General features: G+C 45.1%; 1 long non-coding RNA gene across 1 annotated transcript in view; it reads left to right on the top strand.

The window, feature by feature from the left end:
- Nucleotides 1-18,754, top strand: part of LOC134969945 (uncharacterized) — a 51,617-nt gene extending 32,863 nt beyond the window's left edge. The window contains exons 2-3 of the long non-coding RNA XR_010189580.1: nt 17,787-17,917; nt 18,673-18,754. This is a non-coding gene — a long non-coding RNA (uncharacterized LOC134969945). The remainder of the gene's footprint in view (nt 1-17,786; nt 17,918-18,672) is intronic.
- The last annotated feature ends 5,924 nt before the right edge of the window (nt 18,755-24,678 follow it).

The raw sequence follows: 24,678 nt of genomic DNA, 5'->3' as shown, positions 1-24,678 counted from the left end.
TGAAAAAAAATGTTTGTCAGCGGGAAAGAGAGAAAAGAGAAATAGAACAAAACAACTCTTGTTCATAAAAAATCAATTACAATGACTGGTCTTTCTGCAATCCTTTAGTACGCTCAAGTAGTGTTCAACAGCGCCGCCTCTCAGTCTTCACGGAACAGAGTCTCTGGTGATACTTTTGCGATCTCACTACATTTACGAGTTCCTCACGGACTACCGACTTTCCTGCAATGGGAATCGTGGACCCAAGTCTCTCTCTCGGCTACTTTCACTGGGATAGTGCTGTCAGCAAAACTTTGTACAGTCCTTCCCACCTGTCTATTAGGCAACCTGAGCATAAGAACAATCACACAGTCTCTTGGTTCACAATCAAGACAGTTAGTATTTGGCATACCAGCAATCAACAGTTTCAAGTTCTTTTGTCAAGTTCTCAAATGCTGGCTCATCTCGATAAAGTACTGTACTGACACCTCATTGGTGTATTTTTGATCATTGTGCGGATCAATCATGACATGAGGTTGTCTTCCAAAACCCCAAAAAAACACAAATACCAAAACAAAAACAAAAACAAATTTCGAAGAGGGTGATTCGTTAAGTGAAGATCTGGGAGTGGTTCCAATGCTACATAATACTAGTGGCAGTATCTATGATCACAATAGTACAATTTCAAGCTTTGCTCCTACTTTTAGGGGTACCATTATCTACACACAAATTTCTGCGCAATTTTTTCTTTGCGGTAAACACAGCAGCATCCGTGGCGGCAGGAAATGCCTCTACCCAGTTTAAGAAAACATCAGTGCACACCAATACATAACAATAATTCCTAAAGGGTGTTAACTGTACGAAGTTGTTGTGTGTTTGCAATGTAGAGTACCATGAGCATAACTCAAAAAAGAAAAAAAAAGAAAAAAACATCTCTAGAGGAGAGAGAAGAAGAAAATGAAAAAGAAAATGTCAGGTTTGCCATTCACCAACAGGCATATCAGTGTCTATACAAAATTTCCCTTCACCAGTATTCTCATCCTTCCTCCACCCTTTGTGCATGACAAGGCACACTGCAGTAATACTGGTGTTGTCGTGCTGGTGAGATATACTGGGTTCGGGCAGAACTCTGAAGGACCTAGGCATGTGGAGTTTGAACTGTAGTTGGGTCCATGTATTGTACCACCCTGTGTGAACGCAAAAGATGAAGAGGAAACTGTGGAGAAACAGAATAGAGGTTGGTGACAAATGAGTTTGTAGAGGTGGAGAAGATTTTACTAAAAATGAAAACTGGATTGGGCACTACGGGGAAGTGATTCTCTACTTGGTCTACTCCCCTTAAAAAAAATTCTGTGTTTATCGTATCGCTATTGGGACTATCCCAGTCATCAATCCAGTGTCCTGTCCATCCTAAGTTCATAGGGAACCCGGTATCTGTGAGATGATTTCCTCTACCTGTGATGGACATGCATCTAGAACAGTGAAATGTAACATTAGTCTTCGTGGGTGTCTAACATACTTTGTACTTCCTGAGCGGGAGCACATTATATGTATATCATATCTAACAAAGCTCCTGTTAAGTTAATCAGGGGCCATTTCTGCTAGGAAAAAGAAGCAAAAGTTTAGAGGCCCCATCTTAACCCCAGCAAGTTTTGTCAAAGAGTAAAGTTGCATTTATTTTGTTCTTCCCATTAGCCGAATCTGTGTTTTCTATATGGCTCGTGATTCCTTACTATATGTCCCTTGGTCCCGTCTATGTGTTTAATAATGTGGCTTGTGTTTTCTGTCTAGGGGGTCTATATTGACTATGTGTCCTACTACTCCTACAATCTCTAGCAAAATGCCCTTCCTTCCTACAAGTGTAACATATTATTGACCATTAGGGATCTGGGGTTTGGACTGATGGGTCTTTCCTGTGTGTGCCTGTATACTTACCGTCCTGAACCTCTCCACCTGTTGTTCTCTGCGCCTAGCACTATTCTTGTGATGTTCAGTAGCACACTCTTTAAGATTAGCTACTGAGACCCCTTTCCAATTTGGCAAAGAAGTCTGCACCCTAACTCTCAATGCCTTATTGAGCCCGTCCATTAGCACAGAGACAGCCACCTCCCATTTGCCGAATTAGTGTTTACCAGTGATCTTATCCAGATGGAGAGTTTTCTATTACTGCAAAAGACACGAAAAAAAAGTTTAACAAGCTTCTAGGTCATGCGAAGTATTCATTAAATCCTTCTCATCCCATATTAAGGGTCTGTACATGGTCCAACAAACATTTCCGAGCTCATCTTGATGGGGGGCATTACTAGGAATGAATACTTCTTATATGGTAACTGAAAGAAATACCCGGGGGTTACCTTGTCTCTGTCCGATTTCCTACTGGCAAATACTAATGTGCGGACAGGTTTTTCTCCATTTCTGACGTTAATTTCTTGCTTTTTGTTTTATTTTTGGGTTTTACTATATATGTACACGAATGATACCATACTTACCAGTTCCACTGGTCTCAGCCACTTCCCCCGCAGGCTACTGCTCTTCTTTTACCGGTTGGATACTCCTCTGAGTGCATAAGAGATGGCTGAAAACAATCAGGTCACCTTCTCCTCCTAAATAAAACTTCAACATTCATTAGTACATATATAGGTTACAGTCATATTTTTCATATTTTTATTATTTTCTATAGTTTGTATGCTGGCCGTAACTGCTTCCACATCTACATATGGCGGTGTACTTGCATTCTCTTTTTTTCTTCCTACTTGTTTATTGTTGCTACAAGTTCAAACAGTTCTTATATTTCCAGTCTTGTCTTATATGACTTTGGTTAGACATACCACCTGCAATACCTTAGGATCAAACTCACCAACCCCTCTTGCTGCCACAGGTTTAAACAATTTGTATGTCTGACCCTTTGTTTTCTGGATTTTATCAGACGTATTTTAATACCTACATTCTGCAGTACCTCTGGTTCAAGCTGCCCACCCTAGGGAATGATGCCCTATCTTCCGCAGTCATACGTACCCATTCGTCACAATAAACTTCAGCGTGTGGACCATATTTCTCACACATTATAAACCTCGCGGACTCCTTGGGCCGCAACTCTTCTGCCTGAACCCTGGCTACCATACGTTCCTTAGTTGAGCAACTGGCTCCCATAATTGTGGGCCTTTTCCCACAGACACCAAAATACTCAATATAAGCCGACGGTGAAAGTACTCCAAGCGCTTTCACCCACTCTCGCCCACGTTGGCCGGTACTACCATACACTGTCGATAGCGAAGGCGATGTACCCAACTTAGGGCCCCTAATTGACCTATATTTACTGGAAGATTTTAGGAGTAACTTACCTTTTCCAGTAATTATCTGCCATTGGAGATTTTCCTGAGTGAGACCAGCGAAAACTCCCTTTATGCACTTGTACACAAATCACGCTTGCGTATGCTCTAAACAGCGATAATGATACCTTGATTATACGCAGAGCTCATAAAGGGGTTGCGCTATGTATCGCACCCACAAACACGCGGCCCAATCGCACAGCGTACAAGTACTTGTTACCTATCTGCCCTACGACCACTGGAATCAAATCACAAGCTGCGAAACCTCAGCCGGAGCGTATCAACAAAACTATATGGGTCACCAAGGTCACAATTCACAATTCCCTACCATGCTCCTGTGTAAGTCTCCTCACGACTTACCTATTCCAAATCTATACTAACGTGAGTCAGCCGCCTCACGCCGCCAAGCCTTCACTCACTTGGTGTACCAACGACGGGATCCCGAATTCCCGGGGTTCAATACGTTCTCTCCTACTTTCACTCACTCAAATATGCTTTGTTTTTCTGTACAGAAAATTTTTCACTCGTTCTGATCGGCAGCTTTACCCCCAGAGGCAATACAGTTTTTAAACTAAATTTTAGTATAACCTGCTTTTGAAATCAGATAGTTATGTGCTATTGTATTAAATGTCTACTATCCCACCTTAATTGAACAAATTTTGTGTGGTTTTATTATGCGCACACAACCCTATGCAAGCTTGCGTAATTACGCAACCGTGCGTACCCCTATGCCATGTGTGCGGCCTTGCGCCACGTGCACATTTTTGTACGCTGTCCTGACGTTTCGTACCACGTGCACCAATGTGCACACGCAATAAAACAAATCACACAACTCTATAAATGTGAGCAATACTAACTATAATCGCTCACTTAACACAACACCCAGTTTTTTTCTTAACAATCAGGCCAGAACTGCATTTCATGTCTATAATTACGCCCTTAAATACATTTATTTAAAATGTATCTGTATAGCAAACAAATGTATCCGATTTCAGACAGATCTATAATGACTGCAATAATCTATAATTTAAATGATATGATTCAGATTGGATAGCTATCTTGCAGAACATACACATATAAATATACACATACTTATAATAATATTATATATATGTACAATTCACTGGCCTCCTATGAGACACCTTACCTCTAATTTGCATATCAAAGATATTTTCTTTTCACTGCTAAAATAAAAAGTAGTTACACAGGTTAATTTGCATTTCAATGGCTATCCTCCATAGTAATCAGATTCTACAAGTCTTGGAAGAAAAAAAAAAAAAAAACTCTTTCTTTCCTTTTTCTATCTGTGTGCAACCCCCCACTTGATGTAAAGTAATTACGCACAGACAAGAAGGGGGGGGGGGGAAACAAAACACTTATCTCACCATTTACTCTCACTAGGCCTAATTGAAACTATTTGTAATTGACTATGACATGGGTTAAATAAATGCATTGGTTACTCATAAATGGTGCTTGATGTGACGAAGGAAACTGATTGTTCTGAGCAGACTGAAAATCAGCTATTTAGAAAGTGACCTTCCTAAAATGGCCACTGCTCCTCCCCCTTCCACATCCATGAGGTTTACACAAGATGGTGGACAGGCCATGTGGTTAGTCCAAAATGGAGGACAGACCATGCGGCTTCCTTTGTCACAAAGAAATCACAAATTATACAAGCACCAGAAGTTACTTTAGGCCTGAGTTTAAAAAAAAAAAAACTATATCAAGGCTATGCAGCAACTTTTAAATGTACTTTTAAATCTAGTTAACAGATAAACAATCCAATCTGAATCAAACACAATATGACTTATTTGAACTTTGTTTTGCAACAATAAAAATACATTTTAGCATTTTAAATATTATGAGAAACACATTGTCCCTTGAATTTTCATATCATCGTCTTACTGATAACACAACAATACACGTGGATGTTATTCGTCAGCGTTGCGATGCGTCCATCGTTATCCGGTTGATCACAGCCGTGTTTGTAATGTACAGTGCACCATTAAGACCGTGATATTGCGGACGAGCCCTCATCTGTGAATACCAAATTGCTTTCTAACAAATATTTAAAATGCCCACTCTAATATATATTGTAGACGCCTGCACATCTTATTACCATGTGCCATGAATGTGCGCTATATATCGCAAAACACTGCATCCCATAAGAGAAAATAATACACCCACACATTATCTGAGTGCCAAAGCTCATTGATGTATATATTTGTTATTAAAAGGATATGTATTCAATATATCACAATGTACAGTATACATATAGGCCCTCATTCCGAGTTGATCGGTCGCAAGGCGAATTTAGCAGAGTTACACACGCTAAGCCGCCGCCTACTGGGAGTGAATCTTAGCTTCTTAAAATTGCGACCGATGTATTCGCAATATTGCGATTACTAACTACTTAGCAGTTTCAGAGTAGCTCCAGACTTACTCTGCCTGTGCGATCAGTTCAGTGCTTGTCGTTCCTGGTTGACGTCACAAACACACCCAGCGTTCGCCCAGGCACTCCCACCGTTTCTCCAGCCACTCCTGCGTTTTTTCCGGAAACGGTAGCGTTTTCAGCCACACGCCCATAAAACGCCGTGTTTCCGCCCAGTAACACCCATTTCCTGTCAATCACATTACGTTCGCCGGAGCGATGAAAAAGCCGTGAGTAAAAATACTTTCTACATAGCAAAGTTACTTGGCGCAGTCGCAGTGCGAACATTGCGCATGCGTACTAAGCGGATTTTCATTGCGATGCGATGAAAAATACCGAGCGAACAACTCGGAATGAGGGCCATAGTTACATGGTTACAATTTATACAGTAAGCAGTTAATACATACAGTTACAGGCCAGCGATACAATTACCATTCCCTCAATGCATCCTCCTCTTAATATATCTCTCTCTCTCAGCAAATAAATACAGGAACTGGTCTGGCAACATCTCCACCATCGTCTGGGACGAAAAAGCAACTAACTCCTGTGTGTCTCTGTAATGTGTTATCTAGTTTGGGGGAGTGCACACATCTAGTCTAAGGGAGGGAACTTTCTCATTCACGATGAGTCACTGGTTTGTTCGTATGCTAACCAGGTTCAGCCTTGAAGACAATCAAAGGGGCTGGCCTGAGTTTCCTGTCCATTGTCCTAATAAGAGTGATTTTAGCTTTCATACATTTAATCATAACTACTTGTTGCAATGTCCTACAACTTAATAACAAGTATCAAATGAATCTACACATTAATATGGTTGATGTAATACCAAATACGACAGATCTATCTTGCTTTGTTCCAATAATACACATACATGATGTTACTCCATTTTATCATTTTAAATCATTATGATGTCTGGCGCTTGATATGTTATAATTATGTGCTGTATTAAATATGTGTCGAATCCATCTCTGTGGCATGTCCGTGTAAATGCCTATGTTACCATATATTGCTGTGCTCGCTGCGAGTATTTGCAAGTATAGCGACTTATATGTGTGGAGTCTGTATGTTCTTTCTATGTAATATTTTTGACTTCGACAAGGCATAACTACAGGGGGCATATCTACTGGGGGCATAACTACAGGGGGCAGAACTACTAGGGGTAGAACTACTGGGGACATAACTATGGGGGCATTACTACTCGGGCAATACTACACGGGGGCATTTCATAGGGTCACTTAATAAGGGGCAACACCCCTGGGGACATAAGGGGCACTACTACTGAGAGCACTGTATAAGGGGCACCAATACTATGAGCTCTACATAAGGGGTACTACCACTGTGTGCACTACCACTACAGTGGGCATTTCATTAGGGGCACTACTACTGAGGGCATTGTATAAGGGGCACTACTGCTGTGTGCATTATGTGTATGTGGGGTGCTACTACTGTGGGCTTTGTGTATAAGGGGCACTAATGTGTGTCATACCATGAATAAGGGACAATACTATGTGGTGTAATGTGAATAAGATTGTGCTACTGTGTGGTGTAATTTGAACTGGGCTACTATTGGGTGATCACGCCCCCTTTTTGAGACCACACCCTATTTTCAGCATGCCCCAAAGCATGGGGGGTGAGTTCCACCACCTCTCAAGGACCACTTTAAGCACTGGTGATCACTACTAGTTCATTATCAAAACCTGGGTTCATTAAGGAGTATGTGCTACAACACTTTTAGATTGTAAGCTTGTAAGAGCAGGGACTTCTTTCCTCATGTGCCTTTCCTTTTCTTACTTACACTATCTTATACTGATACTCCCTTTGATGGCACCTAACCCCGGGTTTTCTATACCTGTCCTATATTGTCTTGAACAGTAAGTGCTGTTTTCTTGTTTGCTCATTTGATTATATACTGTGTAATGGGTGCTGCGGATCCCTTGTGGCGTCATATAAATAAAGGATAATAATAATAATAATAATAAAAAAGAGTCTGCCCATTAAGTAATCATAAACTAAAGTGTATGTGTATTAAATATGTTGCTTTTTCTAAATTGTTGCCTATGTGTGTAATGAACAAATGCAAATAGGAAGGCTTGAAGAAAAGGACACTTTATGAGGTAAAGGCTGAATAATGAAATCATTTTGGAGGAACACAAATATCACTTACTCACTGAAGTGTGCTTTCATCAGAAGCTGAGTAATTAGAGGCTGAGTGTGGGTGGAGGCACTAAAATAAAACAAGTAGTAGAGGCATCATATCTACTGGATATACAGGGTGAGGCAAACAAAAACTTCCCAGATGCTGCAAACATACACCCAGTTGGTGTGCTGAACTAACACTATATCCAAGTGTCAATCACTGGACTGTTATTATATACCACTGGTCCTGTATGCAATTCAGTTTATCAAGCCGTGGAAGAGGTCTCAGATTCGATTTTTCGATTTTAACCCTTTGATCCTGGTCGCTGTCAGCCACTATGGATCTTTAAATGGTGGCGAATTGTCCTTACTATTTTTCAGGGTTTTAGTCAGTCAAAATCCATATTGTCTTAAGTGCGTACACATTTATTCCTTGGATTCAAAAACCTCTGTGAGATGTACTGAATTCCAGTTGATTACGTCCATACCATAAATATTCCTGGTGGAATTTATGACATCTTAAACTTCCGGATTCAATCCCATGTGCGGCACACTGGATTTCAGTAGATTACGCTTGCATTACAAATTATTCCTAGTGGAATTTATTATGTTACAATTTTAGCCCTTTTCTCATATTTTTCACCCAGACATATTTTACCCCTGACGAAACACGTAGGGTTTATCAATTATTGTACACTATCCCTTTGGTCCGATTATTCCTCCAAGAGCTCACACCGTTAAGGTGAGGAGGATTATTTTGTAACAACTAATGCATTATGGTGTGTGTCCAAATAATTGTCGTTTTATATTTTGTCAATTTTATGACTATGGATTAAAGATTATTTTATATAAAGAATTCCTGTAACTAAACTGTGAATTTTTGTCGGGTGATTGCTTTGGTGAGAGGGTTTCTCTATAGGCCCCAATCAGGAATTCCCTAAGGGGATAAGAACTCAAGAGAAGCCCCGCCCTTGAATCTGGAATTGACAACTTCTCATCCAGTTGTAACATTAGCGCACTCTGTATTTACTTGCTGTTTGTTTCTATTTCTAAGATCCTACCAACAGGGGATCTTCCAGTAGTGCTGCTGAATTTCAGCGCAGGAAGGGTATTTTTGTTGTTTGCATACATACATACATATATATATATATATATATATATATATATATATATATATATATATATATATTTTAAAAAAGGGATTGCTGGATACACAGGTGTAGGTGTGTATGTATGTATGTGTGTATATATATATATATATATATATATATATATATATATATATATATATTAGAAGAAGAATGGAGGGCGCAAAATGAGTAAAAAATCACAATTCCATTTATTATAAAAACATGCTCACATACATCTCAGTTTTAGTAGATGAACTCGGTTCTCCATATAGCAACGACCGAGCCTTCGTCAGACGAAGTCTGCTGACGAAACGCGTTGGGCGTGGCCTGTGGAGCGAGAGACAGATGGTCTTTGATGTGTCCGGTCCCAGGGAAATAACAGGAGCTTTTGCGACCAGCAGCACGAGCCGTGTGCGGAGGACATTTCCGGAGGCTTGGTCGTTGCTATATGGAGAACCGAGTTCATCTACTAAAACTGAGATGTATGTGAGCATGTTTTTATAATAAATGGAATTGTGATTTTTTACTCATTTTGCGCCCTCCATTCTTCTTCTATTACATGTGCATGGAAACCAGTGGTTCTGGTTTTATAGCGGAGGAGGCAGCATCATACATCAAGAAACGGGACAAGGATATCTAAATATTGGACTAATACCCTAAAGTGAAGTGGGTTTGAATGCGCAGCTTTTTTGATACTTGATATATATATATATATGTAGGTATATATATATATATAGTGGAGAAGGGGGATTATTTGGATGCAATGGGGCACTGTGCTGGAGAGGATCTGGTGAGGGGGACCTGCTCAGGTCCAGGGAAATGGATACTTAGCAACAGCCCGTAACTAGACATTTTAGCACTGTGTGCAAGAAACGGCATCAGCGCCCCCCCCACCCCTTTATGCAAAACAGGGGCAGTGGCAAACAGGGGCAAAAAATATAAGGTCGTAGCTTCATGCGGAAGGGTTGTGTCCACAAAATAATACCAATTCATATTACGATGCACAGTAGTCTCCATTATTCAAATTACGCCGCACAGTAGCGCCACTACACCAGGCAGAGCCCTATTCACACATTACGGCAGACAGTACCCCTTTTTTACACATTACGGCAGACAGTCCCCCTTTGTACACTTTTACGGCAGACAGCGTCCCCTTTTACACATTACGGCAGACAGCGTCCCCTTTTTTACACATTACGGCAGATAGCGTCCCCTTTTTACACATTACAGCAGACAGCGTCCCCTTTTTACACATTACGGCAGACAGCGTCCCCTTTTTACACATTACAGCAGGCAGAATAGATAGATAGTTAGATAGATAGACAGATAGAAAGAACAAACAGTACTTACTCTCTCCCCGCTGGGTCAGGCAGTCAGGCTACTCGGTGCAGGCAGTCAGGCAGATGATGATCCCGGGCTGGGGAGAAGGAGAAGGAGGGAGGGGGACTTGGGAGCCACAGCAGCACAGTGTAATTGGTGGAGGCGCCGCTGCAGCTGTCCCTCTCCTTCCACATAGGCTGGCCAGCCGCCATGCGATGCTTTTGTACTTGTGCAGTGGGGCAGGGCCTGACATGCGGTGCGGACAAGCACATCTACGATCAGGTCTAAATTGGGCTCACTGTGTGCACAATTTTGAGGGGAAAAAATACATTTATTCCATTTTGGAATAAGGCTGTAATATAACAAAATGTGGAAAAAGTGAAGCGCTATGAATACGCTGGATGCACTGTGTACATATAAACCGCTCGCCAAGGTACCATGGAGTATTTGGCAGATACACAGTACACCAAGTGGGCATATTTGCAGTTATATTATGTGATACAGTTGCTAGGTTTTAATTTTTGAGACTCTGTGATAGTGTAGGACCTGCATGAAGATGGGGTACCTTGGCGAGCGGTTTGCAGGCTTCCGTGCATTGGCCAATTCACTAACTAAACCCCCATCATTTGTTTATTGATGTTGTGAAAATAAGTGAGCTTGCTTTGGTGAGTGCTGAACTTTCTGTTTGTATATTTGTAAGTAGGTGGCCATGGGCTTCTGGGGTGGTGAGTGCTGTGGTTTTATATTTGTTGATATATATATATATATATATATATATATATATATATATATATATATATATATATATATATATATATATATATATATATATATATATATATATATATACACACAGTATTAGAGATGAGCACCGTACCCCCACCGAACTTCACGTCCTGAGCCCGGATCCGAGTCCAGCTCTGGATTTCCCGCCTGACTCAGAAACCAGAAGGAGGCAAAAGGTAATCATCCTGCTGTCGGATTCTCGCGGGTTTTGGATGCCATATAAGGAGCCGCGCGTCGCCGCCATTTTGACTCCAGACCTGGAGAGTGTAGCAAGAAGACGTGTATCTCTCCTCGGTGTCTGTCTGTGCGGGAAAGTGGTGTGGCGACCTGCTCTGTCTTATGTGTCATTCCAGTGCTGTCTTGTGCTGCGTCAGTCCAGTGGTGGTGTCTTGTGCTGCAACAGTCCAGTCACAGTGGTGGTGTCTCTGCTGCCATATGTCCAGTTCTGCTGTATAAGTCCAGTCCAGTGGTGCTGTGTTGTGCTGCATCAGTCCAGTCACAGTGGTGGTGTGCTCTGCTGCCATATGTACAGTTCTGCTGTATAAGTCCAGTCCATTGCAGTGGTGCTGTGTTGTCCTGCATCAGTCCAGTGATGGTGTCCCTGTGCTGCCATAAGTCCAGTGGTGCTGCCGTATAAATCCAGTGGTGCTGCCGAATAAGTCCAGTGGTACTGCCGTATTAAAGTCCAGTCCAGTGGTACTGCCGTATAAGTCCAGTGATATTACTGCCGTATAAGTTCAGTGATACTGCCGAATAAGTCCAATGATACTGCCGTATAAGTCCAGTGGTATTACTGCTGTATAAGTCCAGTGGTACTGCCATATAAGTCCAGTCCAGTGGTACTGTCGTATAAGTCCAGTTTTATTACTGTCGTATAAGTCCAGTGATACTGCCGTATATGTCCCGTGGTACTGCCGTATATGTCCCGTGGTACTGCCATATATGTCCAGTGATACTGCCGTATAAGTCCAGTGGTATTACTGCCGTATAAGTCCAGTGATACTGCCGTATAAGTCCAGTGATACTGCCGTATAAGTCCAGTGGTACTGCCGTATAAGTCCAGTGGTACTGCCGTATAAGTCCAGTGATATTGCCGTATAAGTCCAGTGATATTGCCGTATAAGTCCAGTGATACTGCCGTATAAGTCCAGTGATATTGCCGTATATGTCCAGTGGTACTGCCGTATAAGTCCAGTGATATTGCCTTATAAGTCCAGTGGTATTACTGCTGTATAAGTCCAGTGGTACTGCCGTATAAGTCCTGTGGTACTACGGTATAAGTCCAGTCCAGTGGTACAGCTGTATAAGTTCAGGGGTACTGCCGCATAAGTCCAGCGGTGCTGTCCTGTGCTGTATATTATTTACTCCAAATAAAGGGGTAATTAAAATTTAATGCAAATAATTTTTACAGGGTTTGCCCTGTGTGGTTTAGGGGTACGCTCTTCTGTGCCGCATATATTGTTATATAACTCCGTCCAAATAAAAGGGTTATTATTATCCAAATCATTTTTACAGGCTTTGCCGTGTGTGTGTGGTTTAGGGGTATTATAGTGTATTACATCTGGGCAAATTCCAGCACGTCCCATGTTTTGCACATACAATTAATTTGGTGGTGCAGAATTTTTTGAGAAATTACAGGGGAATGCAGGAAATTCTGTCGGTGGCCCGAAAAATTGCGGGCCACTTTCGACATTTAGCCACTGCGTGCCACTCCTAGATGGGCCAGGTGTTTGTGCCGCACACTTGTGTCGCTTATCTTAGCCATCCAGCGACCTTGGTGCACCTCTTTTTTTCTTTGCGTCATGTGCTGTTTGGGGACTAGTTTTTTTAAGTGCCATCCTGTCTGAAACTGCTGTGCCACTCCTAGATGGGCCAGGTGTTTTGTGCCGCACACTTGTGTCGCTTAGCTTAGTCATACAGCTACCTCATTGCACCTCTTTTACTTATTTGCATGATGTGCTGTTTGGTGCCTATTTTTTAAATCTGCCATATTGTCTGCCACTACAGTGCCACTCCTAGATGGGCCAGGTGTTTGTGCACCCACTTGTGTCGCTTAGCAAAGTCATCCAGCTACCTCGGTGCAACCTTTTGGCCTAAAAACAATATTGTGAGGTGTGAGGTATTCAGAAAAGATTGGAAATTAGTGGAAATGAATGTTATTGAGGTTAATAATACCGTAGGATCAAAATTACCCACAAATTCTGTAATTTTAGCTGTTTTTGTGTTTTTTTTTTTCAAAAATCATCCAGATCCAAAACCAAAACCCGAAACGGTGGTTTTGGCAAAACAAATCCAGATCCAAAACACGAGCGAGGATCCAGATCCAAATCCCAAAACAGAAAACAGGAAAAGTGCCCGCCGCACATCATGTGTGTATGTGTGTGTGTGTATATATATATATATATATATATATATATACAGAAGCGGTTCTTGGTGCGGGCAAGCACTGCCTGCGCCCGGGGCGCTGCGGCCTGGGGGCGCGGCCGCAGTCACCCCGCAGGCACCGCCGCCTATCTGCACCCCGCTCTCCGGCTGCAGCAGACGCCGTGAGCTGTGTGGGCGTTCGCTGCAGCCGACTCCACTGACAGACACTAGAGGTCAGTATTGACCTATAGTGTCTGTGCGGCGCTGCTATGGGAGAGACGTCATGACGTCTCTCCCATAGAGAGGTGCCGCGGGAGGCAAGAGATGGAGCATCAGCAGCAGCGGCGGTCGGGAAGCAGGAGCGGGGCAGTGGTAAGTATTTGTTTTTTTTAGTGTGTGTGTTTGACAGCGGCAGGGGGCACAGCAGCAGAGGGAAAACTACAGGGGGCACAGCAGCAGAGGGCACAGCAGCAGAGGGCACAGCAGCAGAGGGCACAGCAGCAGGGGGCACAACTACAGGGGGCACAGCAGCAGAGGGCACAACTCCAGAGGGCACAGCAGCAGAGGGCACAACTACAGGGGGCACAACAACAGAGGGCATAACTACAGGGGACACAACTACTGGGGGCAAAGCAACAGGGGGCACAACCACTGGGGCAAATCTACTGGGGGCAAAGCAACAGGGGGCACAGCTACTGGGGGCAAAGCAACAAGCGATGGGGCACAACTAATGGGGGCACAGCTATTGGGGGCAAATCTACTGGGAGCAAATCAACTGGGGGGCACAACTACCTGGGGCAAATCTGGGGGCATAACTGTGGCCACGCCCCTCCCCTATGAAGCCATGCCCCTACTTTTTGGTGCGCGCCTGCTGCGCACAGACTGTTTTGCCACGGGGGTAGGGGGGGTGCCAGTGGAAAGTTTTGCACTGGGTGCCACAAGGTGTAGAACCGGCTATATATATATATATATATATATATATATATATATATATATATATATATATATATATATATATATAGCAGACGTGAAGCCGGCACTCCCCTCTGTACCAAAGCAGGTAACTTGCATCCGGTGCCTTCCAGGTGTATTAGGCCACAAACGGTCAATCACCAAACATACCAGGCATAGGCGGCACTCAGGACGTCTTGTAAGAATCACACGGACCCCAGCATAGAGTTCAACGTTTCAATCTTATTCCTGATGAAAATCTGTGAATAAGATTGAAACGTTGAACTATATGCTGGGGTCCGTGTGATTCTTACAAGCCGTCCTGAGTGCCGCCTATGCCTGATATATATATATATATATATTCCCCTTGATGAAGTCCTTTGCATTGGGACAAACGCGTCGGGGAGTTACCCTGGACCCTCTTTTGATGGACAGATAAGCTTTTATATCTATTGTTTCTTGTACGTGTGATACCTGCTCGTTTTAAACCGTGGATATATTTTATGTACTTAATTAAATGTGAAAAATGATCTTTCTACTACGCTATTGTGGAGTGTGATATTCTGGGAGCATTTCCAATTAACACTCACTAAGTAGAATAATGCTATAAGTACATATACGGTACATAAACGGTACACACTATTGGTTGTTTCTTTTTCTCTTTTGCATATTACTGTGATATTGGTCTGAGGACCGAAGATTCCTATCTGAGATAAGTGCTTGTCCCATTTTTTTCCACTAAATATCATTCTATGTCCCCACCGTCATTTTCTAGGCATTATTAGGCGCTGATTACTTCTATTTTTTACACATTCTAATCGCCATAATTTGTTATCAGCTGCCACCCATGTTTGTGAGGAATGCATGTGAAAATATTTTAATTATAAGAAAATATTTTAATATTTTACTACAGATTATATTTGATCCACATGAGCGCACACTTATACATTTTGACGATATATATATATATATATATACCGATTACTTAATGACACGGACACCTACAGCACATTAACTAAAGATCCCACACCGGAGTATGAAGGAGAGCTTAAACTCATTTTGCAGCGAGCCAGGGAGGAAGAGCTCATTTCCGCGGAAGTAGCAGAAAAGTTAACAGCTGACCATCCCATTGTGCCCATATTTTACACGATCCCCAAAATACACAAGGACACACAGAGACCTCCGGGTAGACCCATCATCTCGGCCCGGGGGTCTCTGTGTGAACCAGTGGCGATTTATCTGGACACATATTTGCAACCGTGTATACAAGGGACATTCACTCACCTCAAAGACTCTAGTACTTTGCTCCACAAGTTCATGTCCCTGGGAGTGGTCCCGTCGGACATCACGTTGGTCACGTTTGACGTGACGAGCCTCTACACATGCATACCCCACAACATGGGGCTGCATGCGGTGAGACAGCTCGTCACAGGCAACATGGCCTATGTGGGACCCGATATTGATTTCTTTTTAGAATTGCTGGAGTATACTCTCACGCATAATTTTTTCATGTTTGACAACAAATTCTACAGACAGCGAACGGGGTGTGCCATGGGTTCTTCGGTGGCACCCTCGTTCGCTAATGCGGTCATGTGGGAGATTGAGCGCACATTGTTTTTTGAGAGGCCGGAAATAGCCCAAAGGTCGTTCTTGTACTATAGATACATAGACGACCTTTTGATATTCTGGCGTGGGGCAATACAAGATCTAGAGCAAATAATAGGGGATCACAACTCATCCGATAGCCCCGTGAAGTTCACTATGAATTCCAATAGTGATGAGATCTGTTTCCTGGACATCTGCATTCAATTAAGGGAGGGGCTGGTACACACCAGTCTCTACAAAAAGCCCACAGACCGAAAACACGGTACTTAGGCATGACAGTTTCCATCCTGCAGCCACCATCACGGGACTCCCATACTCACAATTTCTGAGGGTATGCAGGACCTGTGATGAAGAGCATGTACTGATCCAACAATTAGATGAAATGGAACGTAGATTGGGTGAGAGAGGTTACCCAAGACATTTGTTACAAGCAGCCAGGAAGAAAGCTTTGGGTCACAAACGAGAGGATTTATTAAGGTCCCGCGCAGGCAAGGATGTGACAAATGTAATTCCGTGGGTTAGTGAGTTTGATGTGAAAAGTGAATCCATGAAAAAAAGCATTAAAGCTTGGTGGCCGATTGTCTCCACGGACCCCGATTTGCAAATGTTTAATCACAAACGTATTTTACCAAGTTATGCGAAAGGGAGGAGCCTTAAGAGGATTTTGGTAAAAACCGACATGGCCAAGTTTAAAGAAATCCCCAAAAATTTTATGACAAGAAAGAACGGTTGCTTTAAATGCATAGGTTGCACCACGTGTTCACACATGTCACCCACTGATTTTATTTCACATCCTTTTTCGGGCAAGAAATTCCCCATCAGATGGCCACTCACATGTACCACAAAGTTCATGGTCTATGTGATAATTTGCCCATGTGGCAGGCTGTATGTGGGAAAGACAGAATGCCAATTTAAAACCAGGATGGCCCAACATAGGCAAGCCATCAGAAATGCATTGCTGACGGGAAAGGGCGACCAGCCAGTGGCCCGCCATTTCCTAGAGGCAAACATACCATGGCCACGTTTAAGCACCGAATCATAGACCACGTTCCAGAATCAGTGAGAGGTGGCAATAGGGGTAGGCAACTTTTACAACTTGAGTCGAGATGGATTCACAAATTGAATACCCTTAGACCAGGTGGGTTCAATGACAACTTAGGACTCATAAATTTTTTATGATGACCCCATATGGTAGGGGATGGTACAGAAGGGGTCTGAAAATGTGACTAGGTCCATGGGAGCCATGTTGTAAACTCTACATGTAGCATCAAGCAATAGAATGAGGAGATGACCAAACCAGGTCAAAATTCATAGGCTGGATTCGAGCACCCAATAACAAAGCACGGGTTAACGAATAGACCACACTTCAAATAACGAGGCAACATCTAGTTAGGTCATGGTTAGGTTAGCATAGGGAGATGGCAGAACCAATTCTTTTATAATGGGTGCCGACAAGATTCGGTAGATAGCGGGGAGACCATTAGGCAGAAACAATTAAATGGTTATGGTCACAGAAAGAATTTTAATAATGCACCACGGAGTCTCTGTATAGATCCCTATTTTATACAATGAGTTTTTTATGATGATCTATTTTTATGCACAGGTTTGTTTTTTGATTGTCACATTCTAGAGATGGTGCAGATGCCAGACTAGATATAAGAATGTTAAAGATTGAATTTGTAATATAAAGTTCACTGTTTGCGGTGCTTACAATATCAGTATGAGTTTAAGGTGAATCGCAGTCTGTTGTGTTTACAGCGTCGTTATGACTACGGGCCAGGCAACCAAGACGGCAGGACCGCGTCACAGGCTGTGCGCCGGGACGCCAGACAGGAAGTCGGAGCAACGTGGTCAGCGGCGTTTGGAACGGGACAGCGCGAGAATTGGGGGTGAGTGTGATCTATTTAAGCACTGTTGTTTGTTCTGTTTGGTTATCCTGATGAAGGGGACGGGGGTCCCCGAAACGTTGATGTACCACAATACACTACACGCTTTTGATCATTGAAAAAGACACTGAGTGCCGCCTCTTATTGAAGTTGTTTATGTGAGGCCAGCAAAGGCCTGTGGATGGCACCGGCGCAGGTTTGTCCTATCTGGGACTAGGTGAGTGCCGGGGATCCGGAGCGCATATATATATATATATATATATATATATATATATATATATATATATATATATATATATATATATATATATATATATATATATATAATCACACTTGCCTAGTCTTCTGGAAGTTGCGGTAGACTTATGACTTTTCTGGTAGTCCTCCTGCACCCCCAGAATAGTAGGTGGTTCATCCCACCTGCTAGTGAAGTGGGCAAGATTGGGTGAGAATTACGGGAATTGCAGCGCCATATGGAGGGGACATGGCTAAATGTCACAAATAATGTCATTTTAGCCCCTCCCCGCAGATCACACATTTTCCTGTGGTGGGGCAGGGCCTGCATTTGCCCCTGAACCAGCTTACACTCAGATGTATTTAAGCTCACCTAATACCATTCACTTCCTGCTATACCCCCTTCTGTTTAGAAGATTGACATTGCAGTCCAACAAATCCATAGTGAGATGAGGTAAATGCTTTAATGCATACTGTATTATTATAAAAAAAAAAATTCTAATATGTGGTTTATGTTTTTAAAGACATTATTGAATGCACAGTTAAAATTCCAGATAAAAGAGGATTGTGGAATGTATAGAAATACAGACTCACGCTACTAAGAAGATTATGGAATCTCAGTAAGTACTATCAGAACAAGTCATTCTGTATCTTTAATCCGCTTCCCAAGACTGATTAAATTAATTTATTATTATGTAGTGATTATTTTGTTTGAAGTGTGAAGGTGAGCATGATCATTCATGATATATCACACATTACTGTATAAATGCTTCACCGTGCCTCACGGGTGTGGTTCATCAAATCGACAGTGTCTAGGTCGACAATGTTTAGGTCGACCACTATAGGTCGACAGTCACTAGGTCGACATGGATGGAAGGTCGACAGGGTTTCTAGGTCGACATGTGCTAGGTCGACAGGTCTAAAGGTCGACATGAGGATTTTTTTTTGGTGTCGTTTTCTTTGTAGAGTGACCGGGATCCCAAATTAGTGCACCGCGTCCCCTCGCATGGCTCGCTTCGCTCGCCATGCTTCGGGCATGGTGCCTTCGCTCCGCTACCGCTTCGCTCGGCACACTTTACCGTTCCAATCGTAGTCCACGTGGATCGTTAAGTATGAAAAAAATCAAAAAAAGAAAAAAATGTGAAAAACTCATGTCGACCTTTAGACCTGTCGACCTAGCACATGTCGACCTAGAAACCCTGTCGACCTTCCATCCATGTCGACCTAGTGACTGTCGACCTATAGTGGTCGACCTAAACATTGTCGACCTAGACACTGTCGATCTTCAGACCGGATCCCGTGCCTCACGCCTCAGTTGTGACTAGTGAATTGACAAAGCTGCATTCTCACGAATGCTGTATCAGTCCACAAAATGCCAGCCTGCACTGCAGAAACATATTTAGTTGACGCATTATGGGGATCCATAATTGCGGAAAGATCCTGATACATTCAATATGGTCCCTTTTCCCAATGACAATGGAAATGAATTATCGGAATGTTTCTAAGCAGTGACAGCTCCTCTGATGGGACGTGTTTGGCATCCTGGCGGTCGGGATGCTGGCTGTCATTAGAATGCGGACACCCCTCAGGACACCGGCGCCAGAGCACCGACCACCGGGATCCTGAAGGTAAGTATCTGGGCGGGTATTAGGGTTAGAGCCCAGGTGGGGTAGTCTTAGGGTTAGGCATCAGGGGAAGGTTAGGGTTAGACATTAGGGGGTGGTTAGCTGTAGCCGCCACCCCCCAGAAATGTAGCTGTACCTGACGAAGGGGGAGGTGGCTGCAGCTCATCAGTGATGAAAGCCCTGTTTGCATCTATTGACATGGGTGGCGGGGCAGGCTTTTTTGTTGGAATTACTGTGCATGGCTGTGGAGGAGGTGGAACTAGTTCTACCTACAATTATAGGTGGCGGAACTCAGTTCCACCTCGTTCCCCTCACTTTAACCGCTGCTTAAAGTGGTCCAGGTGAGGTGGTGGAACTCACTTACCATACCACCTACCCCCTTCCCCCTCACATTAATCAGAGCCAGGGCTTATGCTAGTGTCCCCGCCCCCCCCCCCCCCCCCCCGAAAACTATAAATCAGTGCCCTACTTTCCATACTCTATACAGGGACATTGGCCTTACAAAGAAGCAGCACAGTCACACAATAGTACCCCTAATTCAAATTACACCACACAGTAGAACAATCTTATTCACATTATACCGCATGTAGTGCCCCAGGTTCATAGTACACCACATAGTAATGCCTTTTATTAGGTTATGCCCCATAGTAGTGCCCCTTATACACAATTCCCACAGTAGTAGCGCCCCTTAAACATAATGCCCACAGTTGTAGTGCCCCTTTACACATAATGCCCACAGTAATGCCCCTGAGACACATCTCTGCCTCTGTCAATCCAGCAGCTCATCGCCTCTGTCCCTCTATCACAGGCATTCCCAACCGCGGTCCTCAAGGCACACCAACAGTGCAGGTTTTAGTGATATCCAGGCTGCAGCACAGATGGTTAAATCAAAATAACTGAGCTACTAATTAAGTCACCTGTGTTCAAGCCTGGAGATCACTAAAACCAGGACTGTTAGTGTGCCTTGAGGACCGTGGTTGGGAAACACTGCTCTATCAGGTCATGCCCTGTATCCCTCAAGCAGCTTCCCCACCTTTCTTGTCGCACCAGCTCCCTCTCATCTAGTCTTTAAGATACACAGATCCTGCTACTCTTCATGACTCTTCTTCCCTTCAGCAGTAGTGACAGCATGATATCACATACGCCTTTCCTAGAAAAGAAAGCCACTGAGGCCTGAGAGGGGATGAATGCTGTGCAACAGACACAGCATGTGTGAGTCTCAGGAATGGTGGGCTGTAGATGGAGGAGGACCATGGAGCCACCAGGACCTGGGGAAAGAGGGAGGTGGCTGCAGCTCATCAGAAACACTAGCGCCACCTGAATCATCTGTTGACGTAGGTGATGGCGTGGGCTTTTGTGTTGGTATTACCTTACAGGGCAATGGAGGAGGTGGAACTAGTTCCCCCTATCATTACAGGTGGCTGAACTCAGCTTCACCTCGTTCTCCCCCCTTTAACCCATGATTATATGTAAAAGGAAGACAGCTGCTATATGTGCTTCAGTTTTTGCTGAAGAGCTGTCTTGTAAGGAATATACTTACATTTTTATAAAATACCCTAATCTGCCCTTTTTTGATTGCAGATTAGCTGGAACTCGTGTCATCACCAGAGCTTCCTAGTACTGGGGTATTTGTTCAAATCTGGGAGGCCTTACTACGTCCCTTCTCCCAAAAAGTTGTAGCAAAATCATGCTCTGCATAGGGTGACTCAGGGAGCGGTCCATGAGCCACCTCTGTAACACTTCTTTCTCTGCCCAATATTGCTGTGTCTGTCAGGGACGTGCAGTCAGGGGAGGATCCCCTGGCATCAGTGATTAAAATAATACAAAGAAGATGCTTATGACACATATTCTGTGTCATAAGTATCTTCTGCAGCCTTTATATTATTTAAATCATTATTATCTTTTTAAAAAACAGTTTTAAAAGGATTTCGGAGGCACTGCTCTCGGGGCCTCCCGCTGTTAGTGTGAAAGGGCCGGAAGCAGGGGGCGGGGCCAAGCATTGGGCAGAAAAAACCCATTGAAAAAATCCCTGTAAGCGGCACATAGTACAAGTGCCGCTTTGACAGGGGCGTGCTTTCAGTCAGGTTGCTGATTGGTCAATGGTCGATTTGGGGAGGGGGCACCAAGGAACATACCCCCTGTCATTTAGTGAATATGTGGCCGTCCCCGCCCGCCCGTCCCCTAGCCCATTCCGCAGCCGGTCCCCCTGTACAATGGCAGATGCGGTAGAGGGGGGTGCTGCCGGACTAGGGAAGTAAATGTAGGGACAGTTCCAGTGGCGTAACACTACCATAGGTGCAGGGGAATCGGCTGCTATGGAGCCCAAGATGCCTGTGGGTCCCGCCGCTCCCCTGTACCTGTCGGACCGCTGCATCAATTACTTTTTTAAAAATGATTTACTCAGCTCCCGCCCCATCCCACCACGTCCCCACTCCGCCACTGCAGCTCCGCCGCTCACCTCCAGCAGATCAGGCTAAATAACAGAAAGCCCCCGGCGCTAGGCTTGTTCTGATGCTTCCAGTGGGCAGGTCCTCGGCCGAACACATACTGTAGGAGCGCAGTAGAAGTAGCCCGGCCTCTCATGAAACGTGTGCGGTCAGGTTGCGCGGCGCTCGGCAATGAAACTCTTCATCCTCTCCACCAGCAGCTGCATGACTGATTCCAAGTGCTGCCAGTGTTCCACGGACGGGGAGTGCACCGTGATCTAGGGGCAGCTCCATACAAACACATACCTGTGGTGGCCCCCACCTCCCCAGCTGCAAAGTACTGGAGAGGCCCTGGGAGCCATCATTGGAGTCCACAGGAGACTGTCAGATCACAACCCGGTGGAGAACCTGGACGCGGGTACCCGCAGGTGTCACAGGTGGGTGCAGTTCAGCTACAGGGGTAGAGGTAATGGGAGTCGCACTCCGTTGCTTAGATCGGAGGGGTGAGGGGGGATCCCGGGTAGGTCCCCAAGGCAGGTCGCCAAGGCGTCACTCCCTGTCACCCGCTGCTGTCACCTTTTCCCTGGCGTCACTCTCTGTCACCCTCTCACTGGCATCACTCCCTGTCAACCGCTGCTCTCACCCTCTCACTGGCGTCACTCCCTGTCACCTGCTGCTGTCACCCCCTCCCTGGCGTCACTCCTTGTCACCCTCTGCTGTCACCCTCTCACTGGCGTTACTCCCTGTCACTCGCTGCTGTCACCCTTTCCCTGGCGTCACTCCCTGTCACCTGCTGCTGTCACCCTCTCCCTGGCGTCACTCCCTGTCACTCGCTGCTGTCACCTCCTCCCTGGCGTCCCTCCCTGTCACCCTCTGCTGTCACCCTCTCACTGGCGTCACTCCCTGTCAACCGCTGCTGTCACCCTCTCCATGGCGTCACTCCCTGTCACTCGCTGCTGTCACCCCCTCCCTGGTGTCACTCCCTGTTACCCTCTGCTGTCACCCTCTCAATGGCGTCGCTCCCTGTCACCCGCTGCTGTCAACCTCTCCCTTACGTCACTCCCTGTCACCCGCTGCTGTTACCCCCTCCCTGGCGTCACTCCCTGTCACCCGCTGCTGTCACCTTCTCCCTGGCGTCACTCCCTGTCACCCGCTGCTATCACCCTTTCCCTGGCGTCACTCTCTGTCACCTGCTGCTGTCACCCTCTCACTGGCGTCACTCCCTGTCACCCACTGCTGTCACCCTCTCCCTGGCGTCACTCCCTGTCACTTGCTGCTGTCACCCCCTCCCTGGCGTCACTCCCTGTCACCCACTGCTGTCACCCTCTCCCTGGCGTCACTCCCTGTCACCCGCTGCTGTCACCCTCTCCCTGGCGTCACTCCCTGTCACCTGCTGCTGTTACTCTTTCCCTGGCATCACTCCCTGTCGCCCGCTGCTGTCACCCTTTCCCTGGCATCACTCCCTGTCACCCGCTGCTGTCATCCTCTCCCTGGCATCACTCCCTGTCACCCACTCCCTGTCACCCACTACTGTCACCCTTTCCCTGGCGACACTCCCTGTCACTCGCTGCTGTCGCCCTCTCCCTGCGTCACTCCCTGTCACCCGCTGCTGTCACACTCTCCTTGGCATCACTCCCTGTCACCCGCTGCTGTCACCCTCTCCCTGGCGTCACACTCTTCCTGTCACTTTCTTGCTGGTGTCACCCTTTCTCTGTCACCCTTTCTCTGTCACCCACAGCTGTCACCCTCTCCCTGGCGTCACACTCTTCCTGTCACCTTCTCACTGGTGTCACCATGTGCCTGTCACAGACTGCTGTCACCCTCTCCCTAGCGTCACCCTCTCCCTGGCATCACCATCTCTCTATCACCCACTGCTGTCACCCTCTCCCTCTCACCCACTGCTGTCATCTTCTACCTGGCGTCACCCTCTCCCTATTTTGTTGTCCAGGACTTCCATTAACTTAATAGCGCCGCACCAACAGCACTATTACGTTATGGAAGCCCTGGACAACAAAATTGCATTCATGTCCTCCTCCTACTCCCTCCCCAGTCCAAGACACTAATATTTATTTTATAAAAATGTACAATATATTAGCCTGCTCATCACAAGTTTTATGAGCAGGAAGGCTGTGGGCATTGGCAGCGACGGTATTAGATTGAGATGCAAATTAGTGGCGGGGAGCCTGGGCAGTTGATGGTGGGCGATTTTGTAAGGGGATGGTAGCGGTAGCGGTCATTGGCTATGGGGCAGTAGCGGGCATTGGTTCTGCGGTGGTAGGTGTCGTTGGCAGGATTCGGCGGACATTATGGGTGCAGTGCCTCACCAGCCACTGACCTCAACACACGCCACTGGTCTCTGTAGCAGCGATGCCGCAGGGGCACATTGGGTAGTGAGAGAGTGGAGACTGCTTCTGCTTAGCGGACGCAGCCTCCTCCCTCACTTCCCGTTGTGCCTGTGCTATAATAGGCACAATCGTTG

Source organism: Pseudophryne corroboree, chromosome 11, assembly GCF_028390025.1.
Source record: "Pseudophryne corroboree isolate aPseCor3 chromosome 11, aPseCor3.hap2, whole genome shotgun sequence".
In the NCBI taxonomy this organism is placed as follows: domain Eukaryota; kingdom Metazoa; phylum Chordata; class Amphibia; order Anura; family Myobatrachidae; genus Pseudophryne; species Pseudophryne corroboree.
This window is presented reverse-complemented; position numbering and strand designations above follow the sequence as displayed.